This window comes from Pteronotus mesoamericanus, unplaced genomic scaffold (assembly GCF_021234165.1).
Source record: "Pteronotus mesoamericanus isolate MK-2021 breed Mesoamerican mustached bat unplaced genomic scaffold, CSHL_Meso_final contig_164, whole genome shotgun sequence".
Lineage (NCBI taxonomy): Eukaryota > Metazoa > Chordata > Mammalia > Chiroptera > Mormoopidae > Pteronotus > Pteronotus mesoamericanus.
The window spans coordinates 5,419,240-5,444,912 of record NW_026555065.1 but is presented as its reverse complement, the minus strand read 5'-3'; the positions used below and the strand labels follow the sequence as shown (position 1 = coordinate 5,444,912).

General features: G+C 46.6%; 1 protein-coding gene across 1 annotated transcript in view; it reads right to left on the bottom strand.

The window, feature by feature from the left end:
- CA12 (carbonic anhydrase 12) overlaps positions 1-8,355 on the bottom strand; it is a 47,123-nt gene extending 38,768 nt beyond the window's left edge. Inside the window, exon 1 of the mRNA XM_054565312.1 lies at positions 8,338-8,355. The gene's annotated coding sequence lies outside the window, so the exon portion shown is untranslated. The remainder of the gene's footprint in view (positions 1-8,337) is intronic.
- Positions 8,356-25,673: the final 17,318 nt, after the last annotated feature.

The following is a 25,673-nucleotide window of genomic DNA, read 5'->3' as shown; positions in this document are numbered from 1 at the left end:
TGTTCCCCAGATAAGGTAAAGTTAAAGGAGTTCATCATCACTAAGCCCTTACTATATGAAACATTAAAGGGACTTATCTAAGAAAAAGAAGGAGATCCAAACTATGAACAGTAAAATGACAACAAGTTCACATCAACAACTGAACCTAAAAAACAAAAACAAAAACAAGCTAAGCAAACAAGTACAGAACAAGAACAGCATCACAGAACTGGAGATCACATGGAGGGTTATCAGTGGGGAAAGGGAAGGGGACAATGGGGGGAAAGGTACAGGGAACAAGAAGCATAATGGGAAGGTAGGAAATAGACAGGGGGAGGTTAAGAATAGTATAGGACATGGAGAAGCCAAAGAATGTATATGTATGATCCATGGACATGAACTAAGAGAGGGGAAGAAAAAAAATGGGACAACTATAATAGCATAATCAAGAAAATATACTTTAAAAAAAGTAAGAGTAAAAAACATGAAGAAAAAAAGAAAGCCGGAGTCACCAGTTTGCCTCTGGGCTTTTTGGTGGCCAAAGCCAGAGGGAAAACTCCTTTGCATGACGGCCTCAGACTTGCTACAAAGCCTCTTTGTTCCACACGCTTCAGTCGCCTTTCTCCTGCCTCTGCTTCTCCTGCACCAGGCCCCATCTGCCAATGTCACCATTTTCTGCTGTGAGTAAATCTCATTCTCATCACATCCAAGGAACCTTTCCTGAGCCACTTGTCCTAGAAGGTGGGGGCAGCACACACCGTTTGCCCTAAACCTGCGAGCATCATACAAAACCTGGGTGGGTCTTGGCCTGTTCACCCAGAAGTCACATAGCTGATTTAGTCACAAGCTATGGATTGCAAAATCACTTGAAAAGTTAACATAAGCTGAATAAACCATTTTAGAGTTATACAAGCTGTAGACACATCCTTTATTGATAGAAGGAGATGGCAGCTAGTATTTGTTCCTTCCTGGTTGGCATAAATGGAGTGCTTGTCAGGTATTTGGAAAGCTTGCCCCTTAAAGGAATATTTTTGTAAAATAATAATAATAATAATAGCACCTAAATTACTCTGTTGAGAAATACTTGTACTACTGATTGAACACCATCAAAAAGTATATTTGAACTATGAATTGACTGAAAATTGAAAAAAGTTATAGTTTGAAATCTAATATCCCCCATCATTTCTATATGCTATGTTGGACAGCATGCAAACTAGCGACCACTGTTTTCACTGTTTAATTGTTGAAGTTGATCATTTCAGCTCCTTTTTTGTGTATTCTTAGCATCTAACAGGGTGCTCCTCAGTGACTGTGAGACAACTACCCTATTTCCTGACTTGTAGATGTCACTGATGATATATCCTAATTTCAGAGATGCTAAAATGTAGAAAAAGTGTGTATCTGAGTATCAATGAAACGAGGTCTTTGTCTGCAGCAGGTGCTCTCTTTCTTGGCCAAACGGCAGAGCCACCGGAAGAGTCTGGCTGTGCCCCCGGCTCCACAGCGGTGCCTGCATCCTTCAGCCCTGCGTCAGCCGCTGCAGAGGAAGACAGTAACAGACCAAGGAAGAGGCCCGTGCTCCCTCGAGGAGACTGAAACAATCTCTGATCCATTCTCTTTCTCCTGGAAACCAGATTTCTTAGTACCTGCCTAGAGCTAGCTGCCTTCACCTGCTTTGAATTGAGCCTCTTTGCTTTAAATCTTTTCTCTGAGATGATCTAGCCCAAGGCTCCTGTCTCTGTCTGCTCCAGGGAAGGGCTGCCAAGGGCATTAACTGGCTCCTGGAGGACTGTGCCCTGCCCTCTCCTGACTGCCTGGGGCTCCAGGCTAGCAGGAAGCTGAAAGGGCAAGTTTGAGCACGGGCAGGGGCCTGGCAGGGCTGGCTCTAGCCTCAAAGGGAGCTTGCATCCTGCCATTCGGAGGCTTCACTCTGCCTCGGGTAGGTGAAGGTCCCGGCGGGGGGCTGCACTTAAGCAGCTCAGAACCCCAGGATTCTTCCCAGTTTCAGGCGTCCACTCCTGAGCCCTAAGTCAAGGCTCAGCCCAGGGACTCGTGTGTGAGGGTCCAAGCCACCATGGGCTGGGTGGGGAGGCCGGGAATTTAGCCTCCTCTCCCCTGACTTCAGCTGCATGGCAGAGGTGGCCATGCCTAGGGAACCAGATATCCGGTCCCTAGAGGCCAGGAAAGCCCCAGGGAGATTAGATCTGACCGCCCCCAACCCCCCCCCCCCCCAAGGACAAGGCTAGAAAGAGCATTCTGGCCTGTGATGCCCTGCTGAGGCTTAGAGCCCTTGTGTTTTCATTCAATCCCTTTCCTTGTCACAAAGGAAGGCCCTTTGATTGTTCGGACTATGAAAGGAATACCTCCTTGCTGTTAAAAACTCAGGCAATTCTAAAAAGCATGGAGAAGCAGATCCTTCCTAACAAAACTAATGTTTATTTGGTATTATCAAGTTGACAGGTCATTTTCCCATGTATTCACTAATATAATTCTACCAGAACTCTGTGAGGGGGAGGGAAAGAAAATGATGATGAGTTTTACAAATTGCTTCCAACGTGCCAGTCACTGTTAGCCTCCTTCCACATTAACGTGGCCCATAGGTTTTGTGACTTTAAGCAAAACGTAACCAATCTTACCATAGGTTAATTGATATAAATGAGTTATTCCTAAAACATCTTATTGTATGTATATCTTATCTAACCCTGCTGTATTATCTCATTTAATCCTCACAACTCTATGAAGCAGTCAGTTCTCAAACTTGAGTGAGTATCGAATACCCTGGTGGCCTTGGTTTTGATTCATAGGTAGATCTGGGGTGGGCCGAGAATTGGCATTTCTAACAGTCACACATGGTGCTTTTACTGCTGCCGAAGAGCAGGAAATGCCGGGTTTGTCTTTTTCTCCCAGCCATTCTCCATGTGTTTCACTTCTAATTCTTAGTGTTTGGGAAGGGGCATCTGAAGCCCCAGGTGATGCTGATGTTGCTGGTCCGGGGGCCACACTTTGAGAACCGTTGAGGTAGGGTCTCTATTACTCTGACCAAGATTCAGAGAGGTTAGTTACTTTCCTAAGGTCGTTCAGCCAGGAACTGACCTCGCAGATATTCCCATGGAGGTCTGCCTGATTTGGGGCTCTGTACACTTTATACTACCTCCTCCTGGTATCCTGCCTCACCCTGCCCCCCGCCCCCACCGACTCTATACCTGCCTTTAGGAACTGATGCTAGCTTTGCTACTTTTTACCCAGCCAGTAAGGCCAGCTAAATGTAGGCATTTGGGCAGCTACAGGCCAAGAGCCTCCAGGACACACAAGCCTCAATGCTGCAACTTAGGAAAGATAAGAAGTAGCTACCAGTTGGTAAATCATTACCACATGGAATCACCTGCAGGATGTCACAACTTCAATGAAAAGTAACTGAAACTTTAGCTCGGAGTTAATAAATGGAAATTAGTTGGATTGCCAGCCTCAAGGGGAAGACATGTTCTGGACTTTCTTGCTCCCCCTCCTAACAGCATCGCATGCCTCTCCTCATTCGCTCTTCGGAGGGCAGCTAGACTGGGAGAGAAGTCTCTGGGGTGCTTCAGTTGGCTGAACCTTTCTACCTCTGGGGAAAAACAGACGCTCTCCTTCATTCAGTCAGCCTTTTAATTGCACATGCTCCCTTACTGCTGTTTCGAGTCCTCCCTTTAGCTCTGCCGTAAGGTCTGCTTTTCATACTGCAGTTGTGTGAGGTCACATACTGCCTTTATCGCTACTAAAGGAGAGAAAGGAAAGGGTTTTCCTCCTGGCCTCCTTCCATATGTTCCACATCTGGTTCTCAGAGCTTGGGAAGAGCTTGGAAGGCTGTCTTGGGTCCCAGGGAAAGGTCACTCATAGCAATTTAATATTCCAGCAGATTCAGGACAGAAGGTAGGTGGAGGCGTAAGGCAGGAGCCCAGAGAAACAGTGTTTGCCCAGTAGAGGATCCATCCCTTCCTGTTTCCCAAAGGCAGTTCTTTAAGCTGGAGAATCTGTCTCGTCTGGGAGACAGGAGAGCAGCATGAGGAATGCTGTGGCATTCCTGGATCACACGGTGTCCCACCAGGGCTGGGGGCTGGCCAGCCACTGCGGGGAGATGGTCGGGGGGCCGGTGAGCAGCTGCAGCCTGCTGCCCACCGCTGCAGCCAAGCCATCCTCACTGCAGGGTTCGCTGCAACCGGAGGGGCAGGGCGGGGGGCGGGGCGTTGGCAGGGGGGCTGCCTCGGGGCCCTGACTGGGGGTAACATGGGACTCTCTCACTCTCCAGGAGGCAGGCTTGGCTTCCAGGTTCCCTTTTCATCCCTTTTCCTTTGGAGGTTTAAGGGTCTTATTTTTCCAAAATCTCTAGCAAACAGTGGTATTTGTCGATTTCTCAACTAGCTAACATGGGAGGAGCACCAAAGCAACGTCTGGTTTTCCTCAGGATGGAGCGCGATGCCCATCCTCTGCTCACATGATGTGATCTTGGGTTGTTCGTTCCAACAGAGCCATTCTTTTTGGTTGCTCTTTTGTTCTGAACACAATGATGAATTTTTTTTGTTTTGTTTTTCTTGGGGGAGGGCTAAAAATATACTATCAGGGTAAGGATGACTCTCCCAGCCAGCTGGAATTTTTTAACTCTTTTATGGACTATAATATACATACAGAAAAGTGCCTGATCCTAAGTGAACAGCATGATGAGTTTTCACGCACTGAACACAACCAGCACCTCTCCTCGTGCCTCGTTCCCATCATCTCCAGCCCCGGGAGGCTCCCGCTCCCCTGACACCTAACAGCAGAGACTCGCTTCAGCCAGCAGGAGGTCATCCTCAGCTCACAGGACAACCTGACTCGCAGCTGCCCTTCGGTTCAGAGTTGGTGAAGCTGCCGGGGCTCAGCAGGATTGATTTGGGACTGAGTTCTAACTGGGTTTAGAATTGCTGAGTTCCAGCACATAGCCAGCCGCTGCTTCGGCCACACAGGAGGAGCGCGCAGGGCCAGCTGGCCCCATCTTGGCTGTCAGATGGTCCTCCTGTCTCCAGGACAGGCATGTGAGAGAGAGGTCACAGGTCAGCCTGGTGACTCAGTGTAGAGGGGGATGGGGGCAGAGTTCTTTTTCCATGTGCTTCTAGAACTCCTGCCATGTGTTCCAGGCGGTAGGAGGTCACTGGATTAGGATGATTCAGCAGCGTCTATGTGCAAAGTAGCTGAGGTCTGCACCCTGGGAAAACCACGTGGCAGTTGGTTGAACTTGCCCCATTCAGTGTAGCTCTTACTGCTTGGAAACAGTTTTTCCTCAGCACCTATGCCAGGTCTTCTGTCTACCTGTGTGACCCTGAGCTCAGGTGCCAGCTGCCAGCCAGGACCTGTTTGCCTCCTCAGCTGTCCTCTATCTGTCTTCCTTCGCTGGCCCCCGCTGTGGGCTAATTCCATATCACATGTGCCCATTTGACTAATGAAAAGTCAGATTTGCCTTTGCACTCGCCCCCCACCCACGTTTGGCGTACATCATTAGACTCTGCCCTCTGCTTCCTCAGCAAAGAGCTGCTCGAGTTGTGGGGGGCAGAGGGACTAAGGGCTGGCGGACTTGTAATATAGTGTGTTTAGAGCTAGTGGCCAGGAAGAGATGCTTCTGAACTAGTCAATAGGGCTGGACAGTGAAGCCCTCCTTGGGGGGACACCATGTCACAACTAAGGGGCAGTTAAGATTTTCCTCCCACACTTTCCTGACTCTCTGCTCTCTGCAACGATCTCATTCTGCCCTGGGTGGGGTGAGGGGCTATCACATAGAGGCAGGGCTTCCTGCCCTGGAGAGATTCAAGGTGTGTTTCCTCTACACCTGGGAGGCCAGCAAAAGAGGTGGGACAAGCCATCCCTGACTCAGGATAAAAAGGTCTTGGGAACCATCTGATCAATGGTTCTCTTACAGAGTATGTGTAAGAATCACGTGAAAAGTGCATGAAGAAATAGACATGCTTTTTATGGTCCCTCCCTTCCCCAGGTCCAGGCTAAGTCCCAGAAATCTGCATATTTGGAAAGCATTCCAGGTTTTTCTGAGGCAGGTGACCCGAGGCCATAGTTGGAGGAACGCTCAGCAAGACAACCGATTCTCTAGGTTACAGGTAGAGAAAGTGAGACCCAGAGGGCTCAAATGGCTCACTTGGGATCACATGGAATAAGGCCCAGGGCCTGAGTCCCACCTTCTTTACATGCCTGCACTGCTCTGGTCACATCCCACACACTGAACCTGCCCAAGGGGCCCTGAGGCCTTGCCCTGCCCTTTCCTTTCTTCTTACCACCATTATTATAAACTGGATGTTAAGACACAGAATGAGATTTTCACAAGGCCAAGTATCTTGCCTCCTGCTTACCCTTCCCTCTCACCGCCCCCACCCCCACCACCATGTTACTCTCCTAAAACACAGATTACTCCCTGCCCCACCCCTCCATCTATGGGACAAAGTGGGAAGGGCCTGGCCTCCCCCTCCCTGCCTCCCCTGTTTTACCCAACCTACCTTATTGACCTCAGAGTCCCTCACTGCCCTATAACCTCTTCTCCACATGACTTCCCTCAAATACCACCTTGTTCTTGCTTGCCTCTGCTCACATGATGCCATCCTCATCTTGGCCAATAGCACTTCCACCTTGTCATGTTGAATCCTCCCATCCTCCAAGGTCCAAGTAAGAGTCCCCCTCCTCCAGGAAGCCTTTCTTGACCATGTAGCCCTAGCATTCTTGTCCTTCTCTGAACTATTTATTATCTGTTGTTGTTACCTATTATATTCTGCTTTGAATTGTGAGCCTTAAGTAATTCCCAGCTACAGACCACAGCCTACCCTTCTAACTACCCACCCACTTAGCAACAGTGCTTTGCACATAAGAGCATGAGGATGTTAGTATAATGGAGCCATACAATGCTAGAGCCAAGGAGACGTTGGCATGTAGGTAGCTGACTGACTAATTTGATGACTTTTCTACCCGTCATGGGCTAACAAACATCCAAAGGCTAACTGTTGCAAATCTAAGCCAGGTCTTTCTCTGCATTCTGCTTCCACGGTAGCAATCAACATCCCTGCTTGTCACAGCCCCTCGTACGCCCATGAGGCCAGCTCCATCTTCCTGCTCACCATAACCAGCTATCTTGCAAATCCCTTGTGACTCTGTCCCTAACAGGATATTACATCAGTCCTCCCCTTATCTGTGAGGGATGCATTCCAAGGCCCCCAGTAGATGCCTGAAGCTAGTACATATACTACTGAGCCCTGTATATACTATGCTTTTTCCTATATATACATACCTATGATAAAGTTTAACTTATTAATTAGGCACAGTAAGAGACTAACTACAAAAATAATAAAATAGAGCAATTATAGCGTACTATATTAAAAGCTACATGCATGTGGTCTCTTGCATCCCCAGGACCAGGCGCGTAGCATGCAGCGTGGATGTGCTGGACCAAAGGGATGACTCACGTCCTGGGCAGGATGGAGTAGCACGGGTCGGGATTTCATCACACTACTCAGAATGCCACACAATTAAAGTCAATGAATTTTTTATTTCTGGAATTTCCCATTTTACATTCTAGACTGTGGTCAACTGTGGGTTACTGAAACCACAGAAAGTGAAGTCACAGATAAGGCGAGGGCACTACTGCATTAATATTCCTGCATTTGCCGGTGGGTCCAGGTGCTTGGCCTCCCATTTCCTCTCTGGCTGACGACCAAGTTCCCAACTTACTGCAACCCACCAGCTAAGCTGATTTCAAGCTGCTTATCTTGCAGTCCTGCCAGAAGTGGCCAGTGTCGCTCTTGACCCAATCCCACGGCAACCGCGTCGCACAACTGATATCCCTCTCCCCAGTTAAGACTAGGTATCCCTCTTTCACTAAGGACTGGCCGTCTCCACTTCATCTAATGCTTGCTTGCAAACAGGGCAAGAAGGAGTTGATTTGTGAGATACTGACAGCTTAAGTTCTGGGGCCTAAGCCAACCTTTCAGAAAGGAACCCTTTATTCTTTGTTTATCGCAGGATAAACGACCTATGGAAGAGAAAGGCTCTCTCCTGCCCGGGGCTCTTGCAGTGTGGAAGTACCCTGGGCATCTTCACCTGGGAGGTTTGGTAGGCATCCTTAACACTATGACCCCAAGTTGAAGTGCACAGAGCAGTCTCATGTGCTCGGAAAAAGTGCAGCATGCAACCTGTATGGAGTGATTCTTTAGAGAGGCCTTTGTGCCCTTTTAACAACATCAGAACAGCTCTCCTCAACCCTCCTTCCCACCCTGGATGCCCACAGATCATGATATCTGGCTTTCCCATTAAACACGGCCACCTCCTCATAAAAATATTTAAATCTCTACTTACCAAAATAGGTCCAGTTGGGTCCTGCAAAGAACAAAACAAAGCAAGTAAGTACAATTGAGCTTGAAGAAGATAGAGAAAAACACCTATCTTATTATATAAGAAGCCAAATTTTACTAGCTGAATAGCTAATAAATTCCCAAGGCTCAAAAACTCCGAAGTGGCTATAGGGTATACAGTAACATCTCTTCTCCTGCCAGATCTCCCTGCTTCCATAGAGAGGACCAGTTCCATCAGCTGATAGACCCTTCCCAGTCTAGCAGCACACACCTATGCAATTGTATTCTGCCCCTCCACTTTTTTTCCCCCACACAAATTGTTGGCATGTCAGAAACACTGTTTTACATCTTGTTTTTCCCTCACTTAACAACATATCCTGGCCCTGGCTGGTGTGGGCTGGTGGACTGAGCGCTGGCCTGTGAACCAAAAGGCCGCCAGTTTGATTCCCAGTCAGGACACACGCCTGGGTTGCAGGCAACCTCTCATGCATTGATGTTCCTCTCCCTTTCTTTCTCCCCCCCTTCCCCTCTCTCTAAAAGTAAATAAGATCTTTAAAAGCAACAACAACAGAGCCTGGAGAACAGTTCACATCAGTACATAAAAGGGAGAACACTAATCTCAAAAGGAAAGTTTTTCTTTGGGGAAGCTGCCATCCTTATCCGGGTTAGAATTCCAGGGATGGTAGACATGTGTAAGAGAAGTTCTGCCAGGAAGGCAACAAAAGTCACCCACTGCTTCCCACTCCACACCAGGACACGTGAAATTCCTTCATTCGTACAGCAAAACATATTTTTAAAAAAGTGTGGGAGAGCTGTGCTCTCTTTACTCTGCCTGACACACCCCTCCTCACCCCCAGCAGAAGACTGAGACCCCGAATGGAGACTCAGGATGTCTCAGGGGACACATCACATGAGGGGACCGTTCAAGTCCTAAATCCCTCTTTCTTAGCTTCTTCTAATGTCCCTGCATTCTTGGCCCACAGAGGACAGTGGGAAGGGGAAGGCCCTCACATCCCCATTCTCTGTTGGGAAGTGATTTATAGTAAAACTTAACCAGTCACTTATCACAACTGGGCATTTCCTATTTAAGCCAATAGTGGTTTTTAAAGGCTAAAAGAGGACTTTGCTTTTCTTTTGTAAAACTGATTTCATCACATATTTTTGTTGTTCTGTTTCATTTCTTTGCTTCAATACTTTAATTATTTAATTCTCAATATTAATTGGTAATTTTATGAAAATACACATGCACATGGTTTAAAGAGTCAGGTGGTTCTACAAGGTTTTTTATTAAAAAAAAAAAAAATTAGTCCCCTGACACCCCTGGTCATTTCCTTGCTCCCAGAGGCACCCCGCTTTGAATACTCTTTAATTAATTATTTTGGTATTGTCTCCATATCGCTATAAAGCAGGCCCCTCTATTGCTCTTTCATGATTTGCTTAGGTTTAGCATTTACTGACATCCCACCCCTAAGTTCCCATGAACTCCAGGAATCTTTGAGTCTCTTCCTCAGTCTTTGGGGCAGGGGGAGGGGTCCAGACTGTTCAAAGTATCTGGTATGTGTTATGGACCTTTTCTTCATAAAAGTGCCATAGGCTTAGACACACAAAAGTTCATGTCCAGTTAATTTCAGGAGGTCCACAGATCCCCTGAAACCTGCTATGGACCCCACAGGAGTTAAGTGTCCCAAGATTAACCTCTCCTGAATTAGCAATTGGATGAAGGCATTCAGAACTCTGGGTGAACCACACTTGGATGCAACCCCCCCCAAGATAACACTAGCCCCTTTACTGAAACAATAGCAAAAGGAACTAAGATACAGAAGACATCAAACCTCTTCCCTGAACATTGTCCTTCAGTGTTTTGTTTGCAGGATTCACTATGAAAATACAGTCATGGATTTCAGACAGAGAAGCCATATTATTTCCATTTAGCCAGGCAGGGCCCTTGGAGGCCTGGGACGTAAAGGGTTACAAGAAATGGGAGTTCACCCTCACTGCTCCCCTGGAGGGGCACAGGACGCTCTGGGGATCCTAGGGTCCCCCAGAAAAACAGCAGCTACCTCTGGCCTGCTTTGGCCAGAAGTTTTAGTCACACTTTCCCCCAAATCAAACTATACCCTCAAAAACCTGCATCTTCTGCTGTTCGGCTCCCCCAAAACTTGCTAAGCTGAGGTTTCTCCTACTATGGCAGCATTCACCTTCAGAGGAGGCATCAGATAATATGCTGGGAAGCTCCGGCTGAGGAGGAGGGGGGTGGCGAGGGTGGAAGGGGGGGCGTGCGCCAAGGCTGTAAACTGGACACCCAGGGCTCTGGGGCCTCAGGTAGTGACACAGGACCAGAGACTTGTTCTCGAAAAGCAGCAACATCCAGAGGAAGCTTTCTTGCCGACCTCTCTCCCCTCTCTCCGAGCAAGCCTGACTGGTCCTCAAGACTTGGTGCTTTGGGTAAAAATGGCAGTGTCTGGAGGGGCTCAGGGGCAGGAGGCTGGGGAAAAGAAGCACCTTAAAAAGCAAAGTGCAGGGGAGGGTGGTCTGATTCTGGGGGTGCATCAGTGGAGGTCAGGCCCCAGCCTTGTTCATGGCACCTCCGAACTGACCTCAGGCAGCTTTTGTAAAGGCGTGTGCGTCTCCTTGCTTTATTTGGAAATGATACCTCCTGATTCCCTGCCTTTAGCCTTAGGGGCAGGATTCTTAACAGGACCAAACTGACCCTACGAGATAGGTCAGCCAAGGCTGAGGCAGCTACACCTTGGTGGCTTCCTGAGGGAGGAGGCCCTGAGGGGAACTGTTTCCTTCTTGAGAAGATCAAAGACTGGGGTGGACGGGAGGGGTACCTGTTGGAACCTGCCGCCCAGTGTGTATCGGGCAGGGGGACAGCCCTGGGTGCTCACTCAGGAGGTGATATTTACAAAATCCAAGCCACAGGTTCAGGGCCCTGCCTGCTTCCTGTCCAAGGTGCTAGAAGCTTCCCTGAGTTCTTGAGAATGAGAATGCCCAGCTTTCGACCACAGATTTAGACAGAGCAGGCTTGGCAGAATTCATTGAAACGTTCCCCCATAGCAACTGAGGAATCCAAGGTTTTCTCTGGAAGACACCTGACTTCACCTTACCTTGCTCCCTCCCTCCACGCCCCCAGTGTTTTTCAGACATTCACCAGCGCCAGCTGCTGGAAACGTAAATGCCCCAGGCAGAGGGCAGACCATTACCCAGCTTAATCCCCCTCCAACCCCAGCCTGGAGTTAATACTGATACTCTACACCTCAGTGATTTTTGCTTTGACTTTGTCCCCAAGGCAGTTAAAAAGCCAAGAATCCCATGAGGAATAACACAATAAAACTGTTCTTAGAATCTAGGGGTAAGCAGGAGGGCCACTCAGTGTGGGGTGAAAGTGGAGTTTTTACTGCAAGCTTCCCCCTACCCTAACTTGGAGAGCGGGGAGGGGAGAGGGGGCAAAGGCGAGAAAGGGAGGGAGGGAAAAGGGCAAGGAGGTCAGGGGAGGATGGGGAGGGAAACGGGGCAGGGAAAGGTCGAGCCCGGAGAAAGAGCTGTCCCCAGAGTGGTAAGGGGAGCAACAGGCTCTCAGAAAACAGAGCCGAAGAGTAGCTGTTTCTCTTTCCTGTCTTAGAGCAGCTTGGAACTAAAAGGGAGGTTTCTAGTGAAACTTCAGGTCTCGGCACAGCTTTCTCTAGAGGGGAACACATGCCAGAGTTTGCTGTTTTTAAAATTAATTTCCCCTTCTGTGTTACTCCTTTCTCCCACCTACTTTCTATTTCTCCTTGAAGGAGATAATATCAAGCAGGTCATGCCAGCCAGTGGATTGGAATTGAATTCAGAGTAATACCAGAGCTGCTGACAGCCCAGCTCCCCGCTTTCCCCTGCCCTGCCCCACGGGCAGGATGACCTCCAAGAAAAAAAGGACCCATTTCCCACCACCACTGCCCAGCCAGGGAGTATAGATTTTCAGCCATTATGGTCACTTTGGGCTCTTCTATAAATATTTCAGCGTAACCTGGGACCAGGAATTACAGCATCCACAAGTGCCTCCACAACTTGAGGCAAACTGTCAAGGGCAGGAGCCACCACCAGATACCCAGGAAGTTTCCACAGAAGTCACTGTTCACTCTCTCAGAAAAGCATTCACTCAGCTGTTAACAAGGCAGGCACCCTCCTCTTGTTACAAAGGCTTGACTAACCTGACCTTGGCTGCTCAGCGCAATGCCCTGCACAGAGCTGAGTCCGCAGGCAGGTCCACTCACCACCTCCTGCCACCTCCCTCCGCACCCTCAGCCTCCAGCCCTTGGGGGTTAAGGGCCCTAATTACACTCAGAAATAAGATGTGCCTGCTCATCTGAGGGCACACACACACACGTGTACATTTGGGATAGTGGAGCTCCTCTAGAGAAAAACAATGATTAATGACGGGATGCATCATCCCTTGGACTTGCAGGTAAAGCTTAATGGTGAAGAGTCTCTTCTCCAAAGCAAAGCACCCACGGTCCAGAGGGTTCGCCACTGGGGCGGACTGCAAATCCTGCCCGGTAGTGACACTGCCCAGGATGCCCCAGTCACTTTACTGTCCGCACGTGGATTGGAGCACAATATTAATATTTTAAATCCTGGGTCCCCTACCCCAGTGAGCAAGTTCCCCAGCAACCCCTTCAGAACTGCAGGTGCTCAGAGAACTCGCAAACATATTTTCCTGTGAGGACAATGCCTTTCCCCCAACCACAGCAGATCATGCATTCCAAAGGAAAATGCAGCATCCCCTCCAAAAATGTGCAATTTGATACTATGCATATCCTTCCCTGCTTCCTCCCAAATGACTTGACTTTATCATTAAAGAGCCCCGCAGGAAATCCTTCCGTCCAGGTGAGACGGAGTGCTCCCGGACTGTTAGGAAAGAGGCAGAAACTTTACCGCTGAGTGGGGCTGGGCTGGAAGGCTGTTCCTTTAAGACCACGAGCAGGAGGATGGCCGCAGCGTGCAGGCTGCGGCGGGGCATTTTCGGGAGTGGCTCCTGCGGAACACGCGCAGGCTGCCTTGGGCTCAGGCTGGTTCTGGATCTGGTCACCCAGCTGCCACCAGCGGGACGCGCACCGGGACAGGACCGCGTGAGCGCAGCACAGGCGCCGTAACCAGCACTTCAGTTCTTTGCGCTCCTGGCTCCTGGAGGGTTGCTTTTATGCAGCGACTCAGCTCCATGATGTCATCGCACGAGGGGAAGGACGCCCTGCCTACAGAAGGTTTGGCGCCCCAGTTCCCAGGTGAGGTGTCGCCCTAACTTAAGCCATGCTCTGTGGGGCAGTGGCCTGGGCGTTCCTCCGGACCCTGGGAAGCCAGTTTTCCGCGAAAGCAACAAGTAGGCGTCGGTGAGAGTGGCCCCATCGGGAAGGGGAGAGTGCGTCTAGGGACTCACTCCGGTGACCTTGGCCTCTTACTGCCCTTAATAAGAAGCCCTCTGTGTACAATACCTATCGACAAGAACCTCCTTCCGGGCCCCAGGGGTGTGCCTGCCTGGACTGGGCTCACGTTAAGGACTAGACAAGACAGTAGAGGGGCTGCATTCAAATTCAGACTTTCTGTGGATTGCATAGTGTATCCTGATAAGGTCTTATCTTTGAAATTTAGATGCAAAGAAATGAATTATGACAAGGTGAATAGCACAGTGAGGGTCTAAGTGAACAGCTTTACCAAGCAATTAGATCTTCCTGTAGTATCAGGTAAGTAGACAAGGTTCATGCTGGTTCATAACATCAATGCATTCCCTAGGAAAGGGGAGCGGGTCACTTCTCTGAGTAGCAAGAAAGGAATTTACATCATTGATTGAGCACCTAGTATGTGTCAAGCACCGTACTAGATCTAAATCAACGTCTGAGTTCTGTTCCCAGTGCATATTATCATCACCTGCTGCTCATTTCAGCACACTTCTCTCACATATCTGTATTCATTTAAATGTGTATACATACACCTAGCCATATACATGTGGTTCTGATCCCCTTTGCATGCAGTCTGTGTACAGTTGTTAAGCCAAAGCCCTAATTAACCTGCTCTCCCCAGTACTCCCCAAGCCCCCCTGCCACTGTTACTGTGACTTGCTGTCCTTCCTGCCCTTGCTATTAGTGTTTCGGCTTCCCGGGGCCCTCCCGGTGTCTCTGCACTGCTCCTGGTGCCGGGCTCGGCTTCCTTCCCGCTCTGTGACCCGGCCTGTTCTTTTGGCTCCCTGCTGCCTACAGACATGGTTCGGGCCACATGGTGTGTGCCCACCCCGATCCCTGGTACACGACCCCTGGTTTTGTCCTTGCCCTCATCTCTTGACCATGCTGGCCTGACGAGCCCTTACCTCTCTCAGGTCTGTCCTGACCCTCAGCTTACGTGGGCTCCCAGGCTGGCCTCAGTGACCTGTGAAGCCTCTCATCTGCGGTAGTTTTGGAGGGACAGAGCAACTTCTCTGCTGTGGGTTACCAGGAAGCACATGCCACCTGTACTTCAACGGGGGAAACATATCGGTTCAGCTATGGTTTGGGTTAATAAAGGGCTTTGAGGTCTCATTAAGGAAGCAGTTACAAAGACAAGCTTGTTACAAGCACTTCAGGACTGCAGCAGGCTTAAGACTACAGACCTTTGCTGCCTGCAACTCCCGGTAAAGAACTTTGTGTGAGCTTCTGAGTGGTGAGGGAGCATTTCCCTTGCAGTTCTTAAGACACTCATGTCTCTGATCTGTCATCGAGGGCTTTAGAAGACGAGTGCATTAGAGGAACGCACGAGATTGGCAGGAGCCATTGCAGTTCAGAGATACACCTACTGAACCCATGGAGGTGAAATCTCTCATCCCACATCTCAAGGCTAGTTAAAGATAAACCAGGCCTCACACATGCATTTTATTTCTCCCATCCCAGATGTTTTCCCGTTATGTCTGGCTAAAAATTAAGTTCAATTTCCCCTCAAACATGCACCTCTAAGTGTTCTCCAGGGATCCCCAGAGATAGAGAGGTTTTCAGGAAGTGGGTTGGATTTCATGGAACAGTAAGGAAAACTGTGATCTGGGTTTGATGGAAAGAAAGGCGATGATTGGAATGTTTAGCACATGTCTAGATCAGAAACCTGGTTAATGAAGAAGAATGGGTAACAATTAAAAGAGAATTGAGACTATAAACTGAGACCTACTCAAATCATCAAAGCTCTGAGTGCTTTGGATACTTTTAAAAAAAAAATCTTAGGAGAGCAAAGGAGAAAAGCAAACAAATGTATGAAATGACCAAACTTCTAAAGTACTGATGGTGAATGTCAAGGCCATCCCCTTCCCCCAATAAACAGCACAAAGCTACCCAGCTTAAGTCCCCAACTCTGGGAACTTTACCTGCCAGTGGCTTCCCCTGAAGCTTGTGTGGCTAAACATGTACCAACTTGCTGTGCCGTCATCATCAGATGGGGCTGCTGTCAGCCAATAAATAGCTATTACTCAATGGGTTAGGATGGAAAAACACCCAAAATGAGGCAGTTGGCCACCACGTGACACACCAAGACAGAAGGCTCCAGAGAACAGAGCTCCTCTAAAATGTCACCATCTGTTTGGAAGAATTAATATTATTAAAATGTCCATACTACCCAAATCAAGCTAGAAATTCAATGCATTCCCTATCAAAATTCTAATGGCATTTTTCGCAGAAATGGAACAAACAATCCTAAAATTTGTGCAGAACCACAAAAGATCCTGAGTAGCCAAAGCAATCTGGAGAATGAAAAACAAAGCCAGGGGCATCACGCTCCTTGATTTCAAACTATATTATAAAGCTATTATAAGCAAAACAGCATTGGATTGGATTCAAAAAGACATAGCGATCATAATGGAACAGAATAGAGATCACAGACATGAACCACACATATATAGTTAATTAATGTGTGACAAAGTAGACAAGAATATACAATGAAACTAGACTACTATCTTACACCATACACAAAAATTAATTCAAAATTGATTAAAGACTTGAACATAACACCTGAAACCATAAAACTCCTAGAAGAAAACAGATAATAAGCTCCTTGACATTAGTCTTGGTGATGGGTTTTTGTTTTTGTTTTGTTTTGTTTGATCTGGCTCCAAAAACAAAAGTAACCAAAGCAAAAATAAACAAAAACATAAAACAAAAGCTTCTGCACAGCAAAGGAGCCATAAACAAAATGAAAAGGCAACCTATGGAATGGAATGAAATATTTGTAAGTCATATATCTGATAAGGTGTTAATATCCAAAATATATAAAGAACTCATACAACTCAATAGCAAACAAACAAACAATAGATTTTAAAAATGGGGAGAGGACCAAATAGACACTTCTCCAAAGAAAACATGCAGATGACCAACAGGCACATGAAAAGGTGCTCAGCATCACTAATCATCAAGAAAATGCAAACCAAAACCACAATGAGATATCACCTCACACCTGTTGGAATGGCTGTTATCAAAAAGACAGGAAATAACACGTATTGGCCAGGGGGCCCTAATCAGAGAAAATGGAATCCTCTTGCACTGTTGGTGAGAATATAAAGTGGTACAGCCACTATGAAAAACAGTATGGAGGTTCCTTAAAAAGTTAAAAATGGAACGACCATATGATCCAGTAATTCCATTAGTAGATATTTATACAAAGGAAATGAAAATGCTAATATGAAAAGATATGGACACCCCTATATTTATTGCAGCATTATTTATAATAACCAAGGTATGGAAACAACATAAGCATCCAACAATAGATGAATGGATAAAGGAGATATATGTGTGTGTGTGTGTGTGTGTGTGTGTGTGTGTGTGTGTGTGTATCTGCAGCAGCATACTACTCAGCCATAAAAATAAAAAATGAAATCTTGCCATTTGTGACAACATGGATGGGCCTTAAGGGAAACATGCAAAGTGAAATAAGTCAGAGAAAGATAAATACCATATGATTTCACTTATCTGTGGAATCTAATAAACAAAACTCATAGATACAGAGAACAGAATGGTGATTACTAGAGGAAAGCGGTGTTGGGGTGGGTGAAATGGGTGAAGGGGTCCAAGAGGTACGAACTTCCAATGATAAAATAAGTCCTGGGGACATAATATACATTATGGTGACTATAGTTGACAGTAGTATGTTACGTACTTGAAAGCTGCCAAGAGAGCGAGTCCTGAAGTTCTCATCATGAGGGGAAAAAATTCTTTTGTGCCTTTGTATGGTGACAGATGGTAACTAGGCTTACCGTGGTGATCATTTCGCAGTGCATGCAAATATTGAATCATTATGTTGTACATCTAAAAGTAATATGTTCTATGTCAGTTATACCTCAGTTTAAAAATCGATGTGAGGGCGAGGCTGATGAGCCAAAGGGCAAAGGAATGTGAAGGAAAGGAATGTGGGGGTTGGTGTCAGAAGGTCTGGGCTGAAGGGCCTGCCCGCCACTTACTCGATGGCCTTGACAGCAGTGCAGCCTCCAAACTTCAAGTTCCTCACCCGGGAAACGCAGGTTGTAATCCTGGCCCCTGGGTCACTGACACTCGCTAGGTGACTGGAAGAAGATCAGGCGAGCGAAAACTTCTGTTCATTCACTCAGTCATTCACCCGCTGGGTGCCAGGCGCTGCGCTAGGCATAGGCCTCGTTCTTGGCAAATGTGCTAATATAAAACAAATAATGTCATAAATAACTATGTAATTACAATTGTAATACGTGTGATAGAAGGTTGATGTACAACCAGGAGGGGCCGTTCTGTCCTGGGGCGGTGAGGGAAGACATCCGTGTGAGATTAGATTCTGTGATTTTATGAAACCTTTGAAATGCACAACCTTGGCAGTGTTTGCCCTAATTTTTGACCGTTCAGGCATAAGGGTTAGAATACAGAGAATTTTATTTCTTAAGCTAAGAATTAACTCTCCAAATAGTGTCAATCAATTGGGAATGTACCTGTGTATGGGGCTAAAGAAAGGACTGGTAGGAGGAGAACTGACATGTATTGAGTACCTACTGTTTGCCTGACACTGTGCTCAGCACTTTCTTCTTACAACCTATAGAGATAGTGTTAGGTTTGCCCTCTTACAGATGAGGAATCTGAAGCTTGGAGAAGTTAAATCCTTTCCAGACACAAGTTCATGAGGCTTTCGAGTGGACAGAGACTGAATTCTCAGCCAGATGATTCTGTCTCCAAGGCCCAGGTAGGTTCTTTCCACAGCTGTCCTAATAAACGCCTCAGATGGGGATGTTTCATTTCTGGATCCCTCTGACGTGTAAATTCTCCAGTTCTCTAGATGCTGTGGTCAGTTATCTGTTGACCAGGAGCACAATGTCGCAACTGCAAAATGCTCAGCACGGGACATGGCTGTGTCCTCCCCAAGCCCCGTGGGGTTACTGAGGGAGCCTACACTCTGATCTGCGCAGCAGCAGACACAGTGTGACAGGAGGAACCTGAGCCCACAGAGTTTTCATTCAATGCAGTTCTCCGGTGAAGGGGACGGAGAATATGAGCTCAACCACATAGGTCCGTGTTATATTAATGAAGTCTGCTTTGACCAGGGAAAGAGAGTGAGGAGCAAAGCACAGAGTGAGACCTGGAGAGTGGGGAGGGGGGAGGGAAGAGGAGAGGGGAGAAAAAGGAGGGGTGAAGGAAGGGCGAAGGAAGGAAAAGGCCAAGGGGTTTCTGTTGACTGGGCAGTGGCTGAGGGAATCTCTAGGCCAAGACTTGAATGGACCCACTGATCCATGTCTTTGAAAATAATCGGTTTTGTAGCTTTATTCATAGTTACTTCTGCAGCCGCGGCCTGGAATCATAACCTCTGTGTGAACCCTGGCTACTACCCTGCTCAGTTTCAGGCAGATCAGTTGAAGGACAATGTGACCTGCAGGAAAGGAGCCAGACTCACGGCTCTGCCAAGAACCAGCCCTGGGCCCTTAGCAAATCTCTTGTCTGGTGTATGCCTCAGTTTTCTGATCTGGTAAATTGAAGTAAGAATGTCTAACCTCACATACGGTTGTTGGTGTGGCATGAGACCATAGATGTGTGCATACTTTGGAAAACAAAATAAAAGCACTTGACGTACACAAGTCAGTTAGATACTCCTGAGTGTAGTTGAAACAAAATAAAGGAAGTTATTTTGATCTCAGGCTTAGTTTACTAATTTAGAAAATGAAAACTGGATTCTAACAAGGGACTGAAAATTTTCACCTGGCCCCTGTCACCACTTTCCATGGTTAAGTTTCCATCTGGTCCAATTACTTATCCACCGAACCCTTTGGCTGCTTCTTCTGTCAAGTAGGGAATAATGGCTTGCCATCGGAACTTGTTTTAAAGCTCTCCATGTGATTAATAAAAAATGACAACAATTCAAAATTCTATGCACAGAGAAAGTTATCATTTTAAATAAAAATAAACCTTAGTGCAATATGTTTTACATTTTCCAGGTAAATTATTCTGAAAACAGTAGTTGGTTGACAGCAAACTGCTTAAGAGATATCACTAGAGTATAATAGCTTAAGGTTTCTCATAAGCGTCTCTCCTTTCATAGTTGCTGGTTGGATTCACTCTCCTCTAACTTCAGGGATTTGGTCCAGATCCTGTTCTTCTTGTTCTTAGTCTGAAGCACTATCCATCTCTCACCCCTGTTTTTTTAAACCAAAGTACAGTCACAGACCACATTCCAGCAAGCTCACAGGTGCCAACCTAAATTGAATAGTGCTAATATCAATACGACAACTTCCATCCAGGGTTAGGGCAGCCAAGTAGTATAGGGCGAAGAGCTTTGGCATCACAGGAACCTGAGCTTTCAAACTCACCTCTACCACTCACTACCTGTATGACCTTGGGCAAGTCACGTAACCTCTCTGAGTCTGTTTCCTACTTTTTAAAGAGATGAGGGCCATAGAGTATGCATACCCCGAAGAGCAATAGGAAGAAATAAATATAATAAACTAAGCATGTAAAGAACTTAGCACAGTGGCCCATAATTAGCACTATATAAAAGGTAGTTCTCTGCTATAGAAAGGTCTTGACTGGCTTAAGGGAGACTATTTCACCCCAAAGTTTCTAGTTTGGGTAACCCCATCAAAATCTATGAACACTAAGAGAAGAATGGTGAGTGCAGTTTTCAGATATCTCTTGCCCCTGTAATTCTACACATTGGTCTCTGAAAGAACATAGCCTTTGTCCTAACAAACCAGTCCTCCTACTGAAGCAATGACTATGCCTGCTAAACAAGTAGACTCAGAACAGCTTGACCACAGGAAATGCTTAAACCCCGGAGCCTCAAAGCTGGGAGGTGTTCCTGAACTCAGAGATGCCACATATGATTGGAAAAAGCTGTTAATTTTCTCTTGCTTGGATACTCTAATTCTCAAAAAATGCAGGAATTTATAAGCTGATCCCTCATTTCAGTTCCTTACAAAGAAAACTAGCAAGCAACTCCCAGTTGCATGCATTTCAGTTTGCATTCATCTCTACTGGTTGTAGAGTACGGTGAACACACGGTGTGGTTTTTCAGCTCGAGTGCTGAGTTGGGCCCTCCTGTTTCAGCCCCAGTGCCTGACAAAGCTCAGGAGGCTGGAAACCTGGTGTAGTTAACATCGCTGGCTTTGAGACATGGACAGTGAAGACCAGGGAACTACCCAGCAGACCACTCAAGTTGACCTGCCTCTCTGGCCAGAGGCGAGCCTTGGCAAGGGTTCAGCTTCTTTTCAAGCCCTGAGAAAGGGCTCAGGTACGTCCAGGGGCCAGCAGAGTAGGTAGGCAGCCAAGGCTTCAGAGTTCTCTACCCAAGACAACACAGCCGGCGAGCCAGAGATACTTCCTGAGGAGAAGCTGCATGGCGAGCCCACTGCACCGGGTAAAGAAATCTTACCTGTGCAACTAACTTCTTTATGCCTGCCCCACTCCCTGTCCTTAAATTAAGACTTTGGGCTCGCTTTTTAATGGAACAAATTATAACTAGACTACTTATGTCTGTATCTCAATTTTTTAAACACCGATATGCAAAACAATTTTGATATTACATATCCCTTACTTGACAGGATTTTGTGAATGATAAAAATGATGGCAAGAGGCCTTGGCCAGGTGGCTCAGGTGGTTGGCATGTCATCCCATACACCAAAATATTGTAGGCTCGATCCCCGGTCAGGGCACATATGGGAAGCAACCAATCAATTGTTTCTCTCTCTCTCTTTCCCTGTTTATCTCTCCCTTCCTTTCTTTCTGAAATCAATAGACACATCCTCAGAGAGGATTAAAAAAAAATGGCAAAATACAGTGAGAGTTCTTCAAGGATGTTCCAAGAATCAGAAAATTAGGACCAAAAAATTTGGGCTCCCTCTTCAAATTCTCTCCCCTGCAGGACGAGGAAGGCAAAATGCCTCAATTACCTCAGTCATTCCATTTTTTAAAAATAGAGACTGTACCACCTAATTCCAGTGAGAATTTGTAAAATTCTTTTGAGTGTTTAGGGAGGATGCCACAATTCATAATTACAAAGTATATTAATGCTTGTAATGAGAGTTGTTTGTTTTTAGTTGGGATTTCAGACCTGTGATCAGAAGGATCCCTGGGCCCATTACATCCCTGAGAAAAAACACAAGTTCACACAGGCCCAGTTCATAGGAAAAGAATCAGTTCAGATATAGTAAGAGAAATCCCCTCATAGCTGGTCTCATATAATTAGCTGTCAGCGGAAGAGCAAGAGGGCAAAGAAAAACTAGGAAAGGAACAGTGCTAACCTGTCATCATTGTATGAACAAAAAGAAAGGCACAGGGAAGTGAAAGCTAACTCCTTGGTCTTCCACCCGGGGCATGAGCAATATAGTAATGCTGTGAAGACTCAGCAGGAAGTCTAAGCTGGACAAAGCATGCCTGGCCACAACAGGAAAGAGAACTTTCACCGTTGAACTAGCACAGGGAAACATCTCAGCCAAGTGATTTTTATATACAAAGTCATTTAGAGGGCATACATAAAAGAAAAAGTTGCCCACCCATCCAGGCTACTTGATAATAACTTCATTCTTGCACATTTCATTCTTGTATTCGTCCATGTCAACAAAAAGTATTTACCTGGTTACTATTGAGTAAATATACCATATTTTGTATACTACTTAAAAAAAAAAAGCTAACATTGGACCATACGTACTTCCCCACATTTCTACATAGTATTAATTTTAACATTGATAACATCTTAACACAAGTTTTAAAAAATCACAAAACCTGGGATGACTGGTGATTTAAAACAGGGGGTCAAGTTTCCTGAGTGATTTCCTCAAGAAGGTCAGGAAACTCCTAGAAGAGCAACAAAGATACAATTTGATGGATTCGGGTAACTATAACGATGGGTAGAATGCCAGTAAGTCATCGCTTATCGCTTGGTGGCTTTGGGGACAAGAGGAAGTGAGTGTACACATAGAGCTGGTCACATGGAGGAGATGAGACCCCTAGGATGGGTTCAAGGTCACAGCCAGAGCAGAGGTGGCCACAGTGCATGACAGTGAGTCTTCATTCTAAGTTTCTGTGCAGAACAGTGTTTCGGTAATAGGCCTCCTAAAGAAGCTTCTGGGCCCAAAGCTCCTGAAAGAGCCCACAAGCCATGACTGAGAACCAGGGACAGTCACTGAAGGGAAAGGTTTGGAGAGCTGTCAGAGCTGGACATCCACGAGCGACATTTCATTCTTTGTCCCACTTCTAGGCGGCTGCCAGCCATCCTCACTCTGGCTCTGCTTCTGTTCTCTGCTCTGTTTCATTGACCACCTGCTCCCACCCTTCAACAACCTCCCCCTTCAGCCTTAAGAATCAATGGGCTGCGATCTTCAGGTTCCCTAGTGTGAGTGCCATCCCGGGGAACCTAGGGGATGAGCTCAGGCCTGGTGGAGGATCAGCCAGGGCAGTAGGAAGCAACAAGAAAGACAGTGTTCCAGGAAACAAGGTGACAGTTTTACTTGTTACAGTTCTGTATTGTCTGGGTTTGTTTGTTTGTTTGTTTGTTTGTTTTAACAGCAAATCTGTTGCAGATTAAAACACACACATTAAATTCTTTTTAAACTTAAAAAAGGCAAATGTGTTCTTTATTAAGAGAAAGAAGAAACGACAGACTGTCTAGGAAAGGAGGGCATCACTAGCCAACAAATGCAGCAGAGAGATCACAAAAGGTGGGTGTCGAGAAAAGGCCTTGGACTCCAGGTGGTTCGTAGGGCCTTGGAGAAATCCAGTTCTGCAAACAGTGAATGGAAACTGGAGTGAGTCGTGCGTGGAAAAGAACGCCGAGAGGAAAAATGGGGACCGATGGTAAGAGATGGGTCATTTAAAAACTTTAATAGAAGGAGCCCCGAAGGTTTGGAAAACTTGAGGCACATGAGGAGAATAAGTAGAGCTAATGTCTCTGAAGCCAAGAGGAGACGTTCCAGGTGGAGGAGAGCTCAAAAGTGAGCGACCACGAGGAGTGAGGAGAGAACCGTTACGGAGCATAGTGGAGAAAATGGTTTGGATTTTTGAAACATTTTTATTTTGGAAAACTTCCAAGCACATATAAAAACAGAGAGTGTAATTATAGTGAACGCATGTACCCATGACCCAGCTGCAACGATTACCAACTCACGATCAGCCTGGTTTTCATCTATGTCCCCCCCAACCACCACCCCTTCCCCGTGTTGTTTTGAGACAAATTCAAGGCATCACATTATTCAGTGAGAGTCGGACTGCCGTGTGCCTCAGGTCCCCCTGGGGGCTGTGCGCACACGGATTGCTGAGCCCACTCCCAGTGTCCCGGTCAGCAGGTCTGGAGTCAGGGCGAGAGTGTGTATTTCTAGCAAGTCTCCAGAAGATGCTGATGCTTTCGATCCGGAAGTCACATTTTGAGAGCCACTCCATTGTTTCATGTGTATATGTTTCTCTTTCAAAAGGACTCCCTTATTTAAAACACAATTGCAATGTTATCACCACTCACAAACTTCAATAATTCCTTAATGCCATGTTTTCTCAGCAGTCCTTTCAGTGGTTTTACTAACCACTTGTTTGAAATGGGCTCCAAACAAGGTCCGTGCCCTTCAACTGGTTAATATTGTCTCTTTAGACTCATTTAACCTACAGGTCAAGTTTACATTAGAGCATGAGGAGCATTCTGAGCAGCAGCGTAGATGGGCAGGTGTGTCTGTGGAAAGAGCAGCCTTCAGGTTTGAATCGCACTGTGCCACTCACTGGCTGAGAGAGGTTGGATCAGGAACCTAAGTGCTGGGAGCCTCACTTTCATTTGTAGAATAAAGATAATAAGCCTACCTCCTGGAACACGTAACAGGAATTATATCAGCATCAAGCCTGTGGCCCAGAGCCTGGCACACAGCATGGCCAAGGAATCAGAAGGCAGGGGTTTGCAGAAACCCTGTAATCTCGGGCCAGTGCTTAACTTCTCTCAGCTTCAGTTGCCTAATCAATAAAATGGAAATACTAATAGCACCTATTTTATAGGGTGGTGAATGGGCTAATGGGTAAAAACATCTTAAGTGTAGCATCTAACATGCAATAAGCACTCAAATTCTTTGTTGTTACGAAGATGCCCATTGTTATTAGGAGTACAATGATGTTACCTCCCTTTCCCCCTGAAGAGGAATGCCTTCTTAGACTCTTGATTTTTCAAAGTGATGGGCTGGGAGGTCCCAAGCCATGAATTTGTGTCTTTCCCATCTTGCTCCTGTCTTAGTTTGGTTACTGGCACCATCATCTTCCCAGCTGCCCAAGTTAGAAACTTTGGGGTCAATGTGGACTTGACCCCACATTCAGTATATCATCCATTATAATGTTTCGACCTTCAGGGAACTTCTGGGATCCATCCCCAAAGGAAATGAAAGAACCTAACAGCTCAGACCCGTAGAACTAGATCCTTAAGCAACACTCATTGTTTATTATTATTTCTCTTGCCTCTGTTGCACTTCTGACCATTCTCCTCTCCCACCTGCATCACCCCAGCAACTCCCCCCTGGCCTCTCCCGTCCTAGCTTCTCGTTCTTCGGCCACCCTGCCAGAGGGACACACTTTCTCTCTGTTCCCCCTCAACCTCTCTCCTTCCCTCTATCCCTTCCCTCTGACTATAGCGCAGTGAATGGAGCAGTGTCCGTCTAAGGAGCTGCTCTGGTTTCATTTTATTTTTCCCCCCTTCATCCCTAATACTTAAATTCCCCTCCCTCCCATAGGTCTTCATTCTCCTATTTTCGATCATGAGTTCTTGGATATGTATGTGTACTTAGAAAATACATTATGTCATTTCATATGGTGTCTGTTTTTAAATTTAGCTACCACCTTTACTTTTCCATTCCCCTAGCAACGCCCTGTGACCAGTGTTACAGTGAGGTGCATA